Source organism: Prionailurus bengalensis, chromosome B2, assembly GCF_016509475.1.
Source record: "Prionailurus bengalensis isolate Pbe53 chromosome B2, Fcat_Pben_1.1_paternal_pri, whole genome shotgun sequence".
Classification (NCBI taxonomy): Eukaryota; Metazoa; Chordata; class Mammalia; order Carnivora; family Felidae; genus Prionailurus; species Prionailurus bengalensis.
This window is the reverse complement of record NC_057349.1, coordinates 75309149-75322039: the sequence shown is the minus strand read 5'-3', so window position 1 is coordinate 75322039 and position 12891 is coordinate 75309149. Positions and strand designations below refer to the sequence as shown.

Below are 12891 nucleotides of genomic sequence, written 5' to 3'. Positions count from 1 at the left end.
CCAGTCGGGCTAACTATGGTAGCTTTTAAGATCAGTGGGGCTTAATTTTGGGTACTTTAAAAGTCAGCAGGCTTAACTGGGAGAGCTGTTGGGGGAGGGGGATAGGACACTGAGTCCCTTAAAGGGACTTTAAGGGCCAACATAATAAATAGCTCAGCCCAAGACACAGTACAGAAGCAGCAGTTTAGAAAGCATCTGGGGTATAGTGGAGGAGATTTATTTACTAATCTCAGAATGTGAACTGGAGGGGCAGAGTCTTCAGGAAAGGTCAAGAACAAAAGTATTGCAAGTGCCATTTCTCTTTCCCTCCTCCAGCCACAGCTGGAACCAGTGCAAACACCCTCCACCTATTGTGCCAGCACCACATGCCCCACCCTCCTCCCCCTGAGGACCTGCGCCCCCCCCCCCAACCTGCCCAGCAGGCAGTCATCTCTCCAAAGCAGCTCCAGCAAGGGCTGGTGCCACTCCAAAGGGACTCTTGTCCTGGGGAGCAAGGGAGATAACTAACTGTACACACCAGTGCACAGCTAGCTTGAGTGCTGATCCTGCCTGCTTATTAGCCTGCTGTGGCCTCAGACAGGCCCTTCAACAGGTAGGGACAAAACTCTTCCCAGTGTACGCACAGCAGCCAAAGTGGATCATTGCAGCCAACTGGGCTGAAGGCAAACGCAGATCAGCCACAATGGAAGGTGCACACAGCCCACGTGGGGGCGCCTTGGAGCACCTGGTTCTGCTCACCAAAAACAATACGATACTTAGGCATAAACCTGACCACGGAGGCAGAAGACCTATACTCGGAAAACTAGAAAATATTGATGAAAGAACTTAAAGATGCCACAAATAAATGGAAAGACATTCCCTGCTCATGGTTTGGAAGAATTAATATTGTTAAAATGTCCACACTACCCAAAGCAATCTACAAATTCCATGAAATTCCTGTCAAAATACCAACAGTATTTTTATAGAATTAGAACAAATAGTACTAAAATTTGTATGGAACCACAAAAATACCTCAAATAGTTAAGCAATCTTGAGAAGGAAGAACAAAGCTGGAGGAATCACAATTTCAGATTTAAAGTTATATTACAAAGCTATAATAATCAAAACATTATGGTACTGGCACAAAAAGAGACACGTAGATCAATGGAACAATGTAGAGAGTCCAGAAATAAACCCATGCTTATATGGTCAAATAATGATGAAGGAGGTAGGAATACACAATGGGGGAAAAACAGTTTCTTCAATAGATGGTGCTGGGAAAACTGGAAACTACATGCAACAGAATGAAACTGAACCACTTTTTACACCATACGTGATAATATCTCAAAATGGATTAAAAGCCTAAATGTGAGACCAAAAACCATAAAAATGATAGAAGAAAACATAGGCAGTAATCTCTTTGACATCAGCCTTCGCCACATTTTTCTAGATATGTCTCTTCAGGCAAGGAAAATAAAAGCAAAGTTAAACATTGGGACTACTTTAAGATAAAAAGCTTTTGCACAACAAAGGAAACCATTGATAAAACAAAAAGGCAACTTACTGAATGGGAGAAGATATTTTCAAATGATATATCCAAAATATATAAGGAACTTATATAACTCAACACCAAAAATGAAAATAAATAATCTAGTTTAAAAATGGATATACGGCCTGAACAGACATTTTTCAAAACAAACAAACAAACAAACAAACCCCAAACATACAGATTGCCAACAGACACATGAAATGATGCTCAATGTCACTAATCAATCAGGGAGATGCAAATCAAAACCACAATGGGTATCACCTTATTCCTGTCCAAATGGCTAGAATTGAAAAGAGAAGAAATAACAAGAGGTGTTATTGAGGACGTGGAGAAAAAGGAAACTTCATGCACTGTTGGTGGGAATGCAAATTGGTAAAGGCTCTGTGGAAAACAGTATGGAGTTTCCTCAAAAAAATAAAAAATAGAAATACCATACAATGCAATAATTCCACTACTGGGTATTTACCCAAGGAAAATAAAAACACTAACTTGAAAAGAAATCTGCACCCCTGTGTTTATTTTAGCATTGTTTATGATCGTTAATATATGGAAGCAACTCAAGGGTCTATTAATAGATAAAGAAGATGTTACTATATATACACAATGGAATATTATGCAGCCAAAAAAAGAATGAGATCTTACTTTTTTGTGACAACATGGATAGACCTAGAGGGTATTGTGCTAAATGAAACATCAGACAGAGAAAGAGAAATATCATATTATTTCACTTACATGTGGAGTCTAAAAAACAAAACAAATGAACAAAGAAATAAACCAAAAAACAGACTCTTCAATAGACAGAACAAACTGGTGGCTCCCAGAGGGTATTAAGAGGCACAAACTTCCTGTTGTAAAATAAGTCAGGGGGAATAAAAGTACAGTATAGGGAATATAGTCAATAATATTGTAGTAACATGCGGTGACAGATGGTGACTGCACCATTGTAGTGAGCGCTGAGTAATATATAGAATTGTTGAATCAGTGTTGTATGCCTGAAAGTAATACAACACTATATGTTAATTATACTTCAATAAAAATTAAAAATAAAAAACAATTTAAAAAACAAGTGCATTTTTTATCACAAACCAAACAGTGGTGTGTACACGCACGAATATATGCATACAACTAAAACAGAAGATTCAAGAAATACAGTTACAATTACTATCTGCCATGCATTCTGGCATTTTCTATTCATCCCCATTTTATTAAACAAATAATTCCTGCTGCAACCCACAAAATTGATTTCATAACCATGACAGAGTTGTCGCCTTTGACTTGAAAATCTGCACTTGTACAAAAAGCATTCTTGATAAAGAGTTCTGTGCAGGAGAGTGCTGGTATGTTAAAAGAACAGTTTCCCCAGGGTCTGGGGGAGAGCTGGGTTGTAGTGTTGGCCCGTGACCACTACAAGCCAGCAGTGTGTTTACCAATCAGCTAACAAAGTTCCTGAGGATCTAACAATAGACTCTCATGAGTTGGTAGGAGGCAGCTTCAGAACACCGTGATTCGAGCCTAACTGGTTACACATATGGAAAAAAAAATAATGATTGGATCTCTGCATCACATCACATGTGAAAATTGATTTCAGGTGAGCAAAATACCCAACATGTGAAGAATATTACATGTGACTGTGAAATGCACATGTTATAAAAAGTAAAAAACAAAAATTCCTGGGTAGAAAAGGATTTTAAATGATAGGAAAAGTTACTACTCAAATTAAGTAGAGGCTTTGAAAAGTAAAAGGTAAGGCAACCAGGAGACATGACTGCAGGAACCTCTAGGCAGGAAAGAAAAGAGAAAAGAGATGGTATTCTCAGAACCTAAGGTAAGGGCTCGGGCTGCCCAGCAGTCACTGAATGGAAAGGGCGGGGGGCATTCAGCAGAGTTGCAGCCATGATCCAGGCTGGACAAAGGGAGCTGGAATGGTAGAGACCCCACCAGAAGCAGAGTGGGTGGGGAGAAAGAGCCTGGTTTCTCCTCTTCAGTCTCCTATCTGTGCTTCCCATTTGCTGAATGAAAATGGAAGCCTGTCAGCAAGAGACCTTGGGAAGTGTTTTTCAGAGATGAGCTCACTCCAAGAGGGAAAGGCTGAGTAAGGATCTGAGAGCAAACAGGTAAATAAATGCCCAGCACATCAGGGGGATACATATTAAAGCTACACGGAGACCATTTCATATCCATCAGACCTGGAATATGTCTCAAGTTAAACGATTAAAAAGCATTTTAAGGATATGAAATGAAGAGAACTCTCACATTCTGGGAGTGAGCAGGGAAACTGACACAGCCAATTTTGAAAGTGGAGTTGTTTTCCTTGCTAAACTTGAAGGTGCACACACCCTCTGTGACCTAGAAATTCTACTCCTTGATATAAATTTCTGAGAAAGTTCTCACATGTATGAACAAGGTGACATGTCCAAGAATATGAACCATTTGAGGATGGTAAAAAATTGGAACCCAATGAAATGTCCATCAATAGAAGAAATGATTTAAAAATATTATCTACTAATAATGGAATACTATATCACAGATAAAATGAATGAACTAGTGCTACATCTATCAACACGCGATAATCTCCTAAACCATGCTATTAAAGCAAGTAGCAGAAAACCATACACAATATCATTCACATTAAGTTTTAAAACAAAAGATGTATGTTCCATGGGGATATTGTTTAGGATAGGTACATAAATAGCAAAAGTACAAAGATATACATAGGTTTTATATATTTTGGATACCAACCCTTTATTGGATATGCCATTTACAAAGATCATCTCCCATTCAGTAAGTGGTTGCCTTTTAGTTTTGTTGTTTCCTTCACTGTGCAGAAACTTTATTTTGATGTTGTCCCAATAATTTATTTTTGCTTTTATTTCCCTTGCCCCAGGAGACATGTCTAGAAAAAAGATGCCATGGCCGATATCAGAGAAATTATTGCCTCTGCTCTCTTCTAGTATTTTTATTTTCAGGTATCACAAGTAGGTCTTTGATCCAGTTTGAGTTTATTTTCATGTATGGTGTAAGAAAGTGGTCCAGTTTCATTCTTTTCCATGTAGCTGCCCAGTTCTCCCAGCACCATCTGTTGAAGAGACTGTCCTCTTCCCATTGTATATTCTTTCCTCTTTTGTTGGAGATTAATTGACCATATAATTATGGATTTATTTCTGGGTTTTCTATTCCAGTTGATTGATCTATGTGTCTATTTTTTTGCCATATTGTTTTGATTGCTACAGTTTTGTAATATGAGTCTGGAATTGTGATACCTCTATTTTTGTTTTTCTTTGCCAAGATTGCTTTGGCTATTTGAGGTCTTTTGTGGTTCCATACAAATTTTAGGATTGTTTGTTCAAGCTCTGTCAAAAATGCTATTGGTATTTTGATAGGGATTGCATTAAATGTGCAAATTGCTTTGGGTAGTACAGACATTTTAACAATATTTGTTATTCCAATCCATGACCATGGAATGTCTTTCTATTTCTTTGTGTCATCTTCAATTTCTTTTATCAGTGTTTTATAGTTTTCAGAGTGTAGGTCTTTCATCTCTTTGGTTAGGCTTATTCCTAGGTATCTTACTGTTTTTGGTATACATGTAAATGGGATTGCTTTTTAAATTTCTCTTTCTGCTGCTTCATTAGTATATAAATTCAACAGATTTCTATATATTGAGTTTACCGAATTCATTCATTGATTATAGCAGTTTTTTGATGGTCTTTAGCGTTTTCTATCTGTAGCATCATGTTATCTGCAACTAGTGAAAGTTTTACTTCTTCCTTACCGGTTTGCATGTCTTTTATTTCTTTTTGTTGTCTGAATGCTGTGCCCAGGGCTTTCAGTACTACATTGAATAAAAGTGGTGAGAATGGACATCCTTGACTTGTTCCTGACCTTAGGGGAAAGGCTCTCAGCTTTTCACCATTGAAGATGAGGTTAGCTGTGGGTTTTTCATAGAAGGCCTTTATTCTGTTGATATATGTTCCCTCTAAATCTACTTTGTTGAGGTTTTTTTTTTTATCATGAATGGATGTTGTATTTCGTCAAATGCTTTTTCTGCATTTATTGAAATGATCATATGATTTTTATCCTTTCTCTTAAAAAATGAGAAGACATGAACAGACATGCAGACAGCCAACAGGTACATGAAAAGATGCTCAACATCATTCATCATCAGGGAAATGCAAATCAAAACTACAATGAGATATCACCTCTTACCTGTCAGAATGCCTAAAATCAACAACACAAGAAAACAGTGTTGGTGAGGATGTGGAGAAAAACAAACCTGTATACCCTGTTGGTGGGAATACAAACTGGTACAGCCATTGTGGAAAACAGTATGGAGATTCCTCAGAAAGTTAAAAATAGAATTACCCTACAATCCAGTAATTTGCACTACTGGGTATTTACCCCCAAAATACAAAAACACCAATTCAAAGGGATATATGCACCCTTATGTGTATTGCAGCATTATTTACAATAGCCAAATTATGCAAGCAGCCCATGTGTCCATCCATAGATGAATGGAGAAAGAAGATGTGGCATATATACACAATGGAATATTATTTAGTCACAAAAAAGAATGAAATCTTGCCATTTGCAACAACATGGATAAAGCTAGAGAGTATACTGCTAAGTGAAATAAAGAGAGAAAGACAAATACCATATGATTTTACTCATATGTGGAATTTAAGAAACAAAATAAAGGGAAAAAACAGAGAAACAAACCAAGAAATAGACTCTTAACTGTAGAGAACAAACTGATGGTTACTAGAGGGGAGTTGGTGGGGGGATGGGTGAAATAGGTGAAGGGCAATATGAGTACAATTATGATGAGCACTGAGTAACGTGTAGAATTGTAAAATCACCATATTGTATGCTTGAAACTAATATAACACTGTATGTTATCTACACTGGAATTAAAATTAAATACTTAATTAAAAAAAGATACACGGGAAGGATAAATACAAAATTCAGAGTAATAGTAACTCTGGGAGTGGTATAGAGGAAAATGGGATCATGGAGTGGTCCCCAGGAGTCTTCAACAATATTTAAATGCTTTGTTTCTCAAGCTAGGTAAGCAATACTTGCTTGTTCATTGCATTTTCTCTTTACCTTTTGGTGTGTCTGAAATATTTGGTTTTTATTAAAAAGATAAAGAAGCACTATCATCAAAACCTAATGTTTGTCAAAACTCTGCAATGTGTTTGTAACAACTCATAACATGCAGCTGGTATAAGAGATAGCAATGGTTTATACATTGCCCATTAATTGATTTTTTTTATTTTTTATTTTAGAGAGAGAGAGAGAGCACAAGCGGGGAAGAACAGCAGAGGGGGAGAGAGACAGAATCCCAAGCAGGCTCCACATTGAACGTGGAGCTCAATCCCATGACCCTGCGATCATGACCTGAGCCGAAATCAAGAGTTGGACACTCAATCAACTGAGCCACCCAGGCACCCCTCTTCATTAATTAATTACTCCACATGTTTCTGAACTTACCAAAAACTTGTGAGATTTCCTCTGAACATTGCAGCTTCTTTGTTTCATCAAGTACATAAAAAGCCAGAATGTTTTCAGATAGTATCAGTGGCTAACACTTATTAAGCACCTACCCTGCACAAGACACCAATCACCCCCACTATATCATAGGAGAAAAACATGGCACCAAGAGACTCTGGCAATTTCCCAAAGTCACCCAGAAGAGCAGGGACAGACTGGGCTCCAGAGTCTTCACTCTACTTTCTCTTTTGCCTCTCCCAGAGCAGCCATTATTTTTCTTTCTCACTTCTGAATAATTTTTAAACAAGTACAGATGAAATAAGTGCTTCTGACGGTTTCTGGAACTGACGATAGAGAAAAGCTCTGTAATTTCATAGACTGAAAGACAAAATTCAGAGAGCTTCCTCAGGAGAAGGGAGGCCACCTGATCAGAATACCTGGCCCCGAGGCCCTGAAATAGCTGCCACCACCAGTTGTGTGACCGTGGGCAAGCTCATCAGACCAAGCGAATTCTAGTCCCAGCTCTACCATTTCCAACTCATTACTTGGCTTTCTTAAGCCTCCTCACCAAATAGAAATAATAATACCCACCTCTTCAGTTTTGTCTGAGATAAATGAAAACATGCATAATGCCAGGTCTGTGACCTCTCTGAGACTGTTACCCTCTGGGCAGAGCCAATGATGCCTATCTTTTGTCGAATCCACAGTCACCCTGCATTTGAAGTGGACCATCATGGAAGAAGGATTTATACCATAGAAATTGGCTATTTCTACATCTCAGGGTTTGTTTTTTTTTTGTTTTTGTGGATTTTTTGACAGCTGGTTGTTAAGCATTTACCAGCACCCCTTGCAAGTGTTGTTGGGAGCTGCTTTGTCGAATTTAAAAGCACTATATAAACATTAGCTACTCTTATTTAAGATTTCATGACCAACAGAACAAAAAAGAGAACTTTTAAGAGTGAAAACGTCTCCCATGAGAATATTGTTCTACATCTCTCAGAACACCTCGTGCAGGACACAAACTTAAGGCCTTCCTCTGCATCCCAAGCTAGTATGGTGGGACTCCCGGAACCAGTGGGTTTCTCAGGAAGTCAGTCCAGTGCAATGGGGCAGAGCTCCGGGGTTTTGTTATGAGTGAGCTGATGGTATCTGCAACATGTTGCTTTTGACCCTTGTGCCCTGTTCTTCCTGAAACCCCAGTGAGTACTGAGAACCCTGTCTTTTGTTTCTTTTGCCACTCCCTAGCTGGGTGCTGGGAGAATACCTTCTTCTAAAGGTTCGTTGGACAGAATTCCCACCTCATCGAAGGCTAACAATAATACATTTAAGATTTTAAATTTTAAGTAGATATGCTTAAAAACACCACACTTAATATATGAAAGGTAATGATGAAAATCTAGATGTGTAATAATTTCTGGGATTTTGTTTTCTAAACAGCACAAGAATGTGCTCTTCTGAAGATTGCCTTGTGACATTTCTTGTATAAATAAAATATTACCTTGCTCAGAAAGTGGAAAATCCTCATAACAAACACCTGAATATATTTTACTAAAAATTTCAGCAGGCTTTTTCCCTTGGACATGTTTAAAGAGCAACTGCAGAGCATAAATAACTGCTTTTCTCAGCATGGTCTAAATGAGAGGAAATGGAATTGTAATGAAGTCTACGCGGACTGCTTCAGCAAGTACTACAGATACAAACACTCCCTTTGCTATTCTAATCAACATTGGGCTGACATGGCTGATTAGAAATTCCCAACTCAGAACATAGCTCTTTGAATTGGAGGAAAAAATGTTGCCATCTCATTTGCAGATTTAACTCCAAGTGTCCAGTTGCTACAAAGCAATGGACAGAATGTACTGCATATAAATGGTTTGTTCCTCTTGATAGCCAAGCTTACAGAAATTGCATATGGATTTTACTTGCCTACATGGTGACAGACTTATTATTTAATGTGTTTTCCACTGAAGTAGAATTGAAGTAGAATTGTCATCCGCTGCCTGCCTCTCAGCCTGTCCGCTCTCGAATGCTCCCCCAACTCTGCCATTAGAGTTCTCTTCCTAAAATTTCAGTCACTCACAGTTCAACTTCACAGTTGCCACCTGTACTCTTATTTCACATTTTTATTTTGGTCAAATCTAAATAGCTCTAACCTTATTTTGGCCCTAAGCACTAATAGCTGTGAAAGCACATGATTTGCTGCCACACAACGGAAGAAAATACAAAATCTATATGATAATGCCTTATATAGAGAGTATATAAAGTTACAACTTTATATACTCAGTTTTAGCTGAGTTACAACTCAGTAACAAGAAGAAAAACAATCCAATTTAAAAATGGGCAGAATGTGGAGGGATGGGCTAAGTGGGTGATGGGCACTAATCATGCTGGGATGAGCACTGGGTATTATATGGAAGTGATGGATCGCTGGGTTCTACTCCTGTAACCAATACTACACTGTATGTTAACTAACTTGAATTTAAATAAATAAATTTAAAATTAAAAAAAAATGAAAATGGGCAGAAGACTTAAACAGATACCCTACAAAAGACAACACACCAATGGCCAATAAGCACATGATAATATGTTCAACATCACTAGGCATCAGACAAAAGCAAATTAAAATCGCAGTAAGATACCAGTACACTCTAAAATTTAAAAGATTAATAATTCGAAGTTCATGAGGATGTAGAAAACCTGAAAATCTCATAAAACACTGGTGCAACTGTAAAATGGCACAAATATTTTTGGGAAGAAACCCTGGCATATCCTTAAAAGTTTGAAACAGTATATTCAAAAGCACAATTATCTAACTAGTAAGTATTTTTCTCTACATCAGAGATAGAAATATATACAGGGGCGCTTGGGTGGCTCAGTCGGTTAAGCGTCCAACTTCAGCTCAGGTCATGATCTCACAGCTTGTGGGTTGGAGCCCTATGTCGAGCTCTGTGCTGACATCTCAGAGCCGGGAGCCCACTTCGGATTCTGTGTGTCTCTCTCTCTCTGCCCTTCCCCCAACCGCACTATGTCTCTCTCAAAAATAAATCAATATTAAAAAACATTTTTTAAAGAAATATATACAGAACAAAACAGGGTTAAAAAAAAGTCAAATATATAGTTACCGTATGACTCCAAGTTGTGCTTCTCGTTATCCGTCCAAAGGAAATTAAAAAATACATCCACAGAAAGATTTGGACATGAATGTTCTGGGGACCAGGGACTGTTCTGGGGAATGGCAAGCTTCCCTGAGTGACATCTCATTCTAAGAACCGAGTGCTTGCGGGAAGCGTGGATGTGGCCGCCTACGGTGCTCTCAGCTTGCCTGGTATGGAACCATTGCCTCATCAGCAGGGCCCCAGTCTTAGTGTGCTGCCTCACAGATAAAACCTCCACACCATGCACGAGTGGTGACGGGGTGGCAGAAGAGAACCTTGACCAGGAAAGAAAACCTTCTTTTTGCGTTTTGGACGGATCACTCTGGTATTGTTTTGAGCTCTGTCACACTGGCAACCCTGGGTGAAAAGAATTCACAGTAAGACCAGAGCCGAAAGATACCAAGCGATTGGCACTGGTTAAGGTTTCTCTTTTCTTTTTTAAGTTATTAGAATTTTAAATATAGTAGGCCGGAGTCTGGTTCATGTGGTTCCTCAGTAGATACGGCCCCAGACAGGACAAGTTTATGTGGCAGAGGTAGCAGACCACAGAGGAAGTGTGACCGAGCCTTTGCCTCCAGAATGAATATGGAAGTGGAGCATTCTGGAGTGTGACAGCGCCCTGCACTCCTGTCCCATTCTATCACACTGAGGTAAAAAGTGAGAGCCCAGAGCAGTGTCTAGACAGAACATAGTCTTACCTTGGACAATTTCTGTTCTCTTTGTAGACTGTGGTAGGCAGAATGCTCATCCTTAAGTGTCAATCCCTAACGCCTGCAAACTGTAATATGTTACTTTAAACAGCAAAAGGCTCTGCAGCTGTTAAACAAGATTTTACGATTGGGAGATTATTCTGGTTTGTGGGTGGGCCCAATCTAATCATGTGAGCCCTTAAAAGTAGCGAACTTTCTCCAGCTGGGGCAAAAGATATGGCAGAAGGGAAATTGGGCAAGATTTGAAGATTTGAAGCCCGAGAGGGACTGGATGGGCCGGTGCTGGAGTGGCCACAAAGAAAGCACGGGAAGGAACGTGGGCAGCTTTTACAAAAAGACCAGCCCCCAGCTGACAGCTAGCAAGGAAATGGGGAACTCCATCCTACAGCTGCAAGGAATTGAATCCGGCCAACAACCTCGATGACCTAGAAGCACAATCTTCCCCATAGCCTCTAGGGAAGACTGCAGCCTAATTGAACAACCTAATTTCAGCCTTGGGAGGCCTTCCGCAGAGGACCCAGCTGAGCCCCGTTGTGCCCAGACTTCTGAGCCATGAAACTGTGAGATAATAAACGGGTGCTGTTTTGAGTCACTAAGTTTGTGGTAATTTTTCTGGCAGCAGTAGAAAACTAATACATAAACTTAATTCATTTATTTTTTTGAGAGAGAGAGACAGAGAGTGTGAGCAGGGGAGGGGTAGAGAGAGAGGGAGAGACACAATGTCAAGCAGGCTCCGTGCTGTCAGCACAGAGCCCAACACAGGGCTCAAACTCACAAACCATGAGATCATGACCTGAGCCAAAAACTAAGAGTTGGACGCTTAAGCAACTGAGCCACCCAACCACCCCAAATGTTTATTTTTGAGACAGCATGAGTGGGGGAGGGTCAGAGAGAGAGGGAGACACAGAATCCGAAGCAGGCTCCAGGCTCTGAGCTGTCAGCACAGAGCCTGTCATGGGGCTGGAATCCACAGACTTTGAGATGATGACCTGAGACAAAGTTGGACGCTTAACCGACTGAGCCACCCAGGTGCCCCAACACATTTTTTTTTTTTAAAGCAAGCAAGCAGAATTCTTAGGCAAAAGTGATTTTGAATTCCCTTTTCTTATTGCAAACATGTGATGTAGGAGTCTTAATGTTTGATCAAAAAAGTCTTAGTCTTTGATCAAAAAAGAAGTTACAATCCATATTTCCACCTGTGCCCCTCAGTATATGGCTGTATACAATGGGAGAATGAAGCTCTATGCAGGGTATTTTCTCTCTAAAGCCTTCTAGAAGACCCTAGAGTGGAGGATGGATTTCAGTGAGATCAAGACTGTAACCAGGCTACTGTCCTAATCCAGTTGAGGGACGATAGGGCAGGGCTAGCTGCTGTGGTGAAGTCAGTTTGGAAAGAGAGACACTGGTTCCAAATGGTTCTGGAAGAGCCAGTTAGGTGGAAGGTAATCCCAGTGAATCTGAGAATGCAAGAGGAGAGGCTTGGGGAGCAATGCCTGTGGTATGAGTTGATTATGGGGGAGGGAGTACTTGTGGAACATCCATGTAGCATCCAGGAGATGTGTGGATATTGAATACTGAAGCTCAATGATTCTCAGAGACTCCAATTTGGGAATAAGTAACACACAGGTTCAGAAGATGCTTATTATGGGTTCCCTTTTGCTTTAAAACAGAGTAAGAAGAGGAATGTGGAAGAAAGAAACAGGATTTTGTTTGAGGTCATTAGAAAAGGATTGGAGAGGGGTGCCTGGGTGGCTCAGTTGGTTAAGCGGCTGACTTCGGCTCAGGTCATGATCTCACAGTCCGTGAGTTCGAGCCCCGCGTCGGGCTCTGTGCTGACAGCTCAGAGCCTGGAGCCGGTTTCAGATTCTGTGTCTCCCTCTCTCTGACCCTCCCCCGTTCATGCTCTCTGTCTCAAAAATAAATAAACATTAAAAAAAAAAAAGGATTGGAGACAAAAAAGACAACTGTTGAGTGAGGTGGAATTGATAGATTTACTAATAAACTACAA

At 39.8% G+C, this 12891-nt stretch overlaps 1 pseudogene; it reads right to left on the bottom strand.

Moving 5' to 3' along the window:
* Positions 1 to 10921, bottom strand: part of LOC122490498 — a 70386-nt pseudogene extending 59465 nt beyond the window's left edge.
* Between the last annotated feature and the right edge of the window lie 1970 nt (positions 10922 to 12891).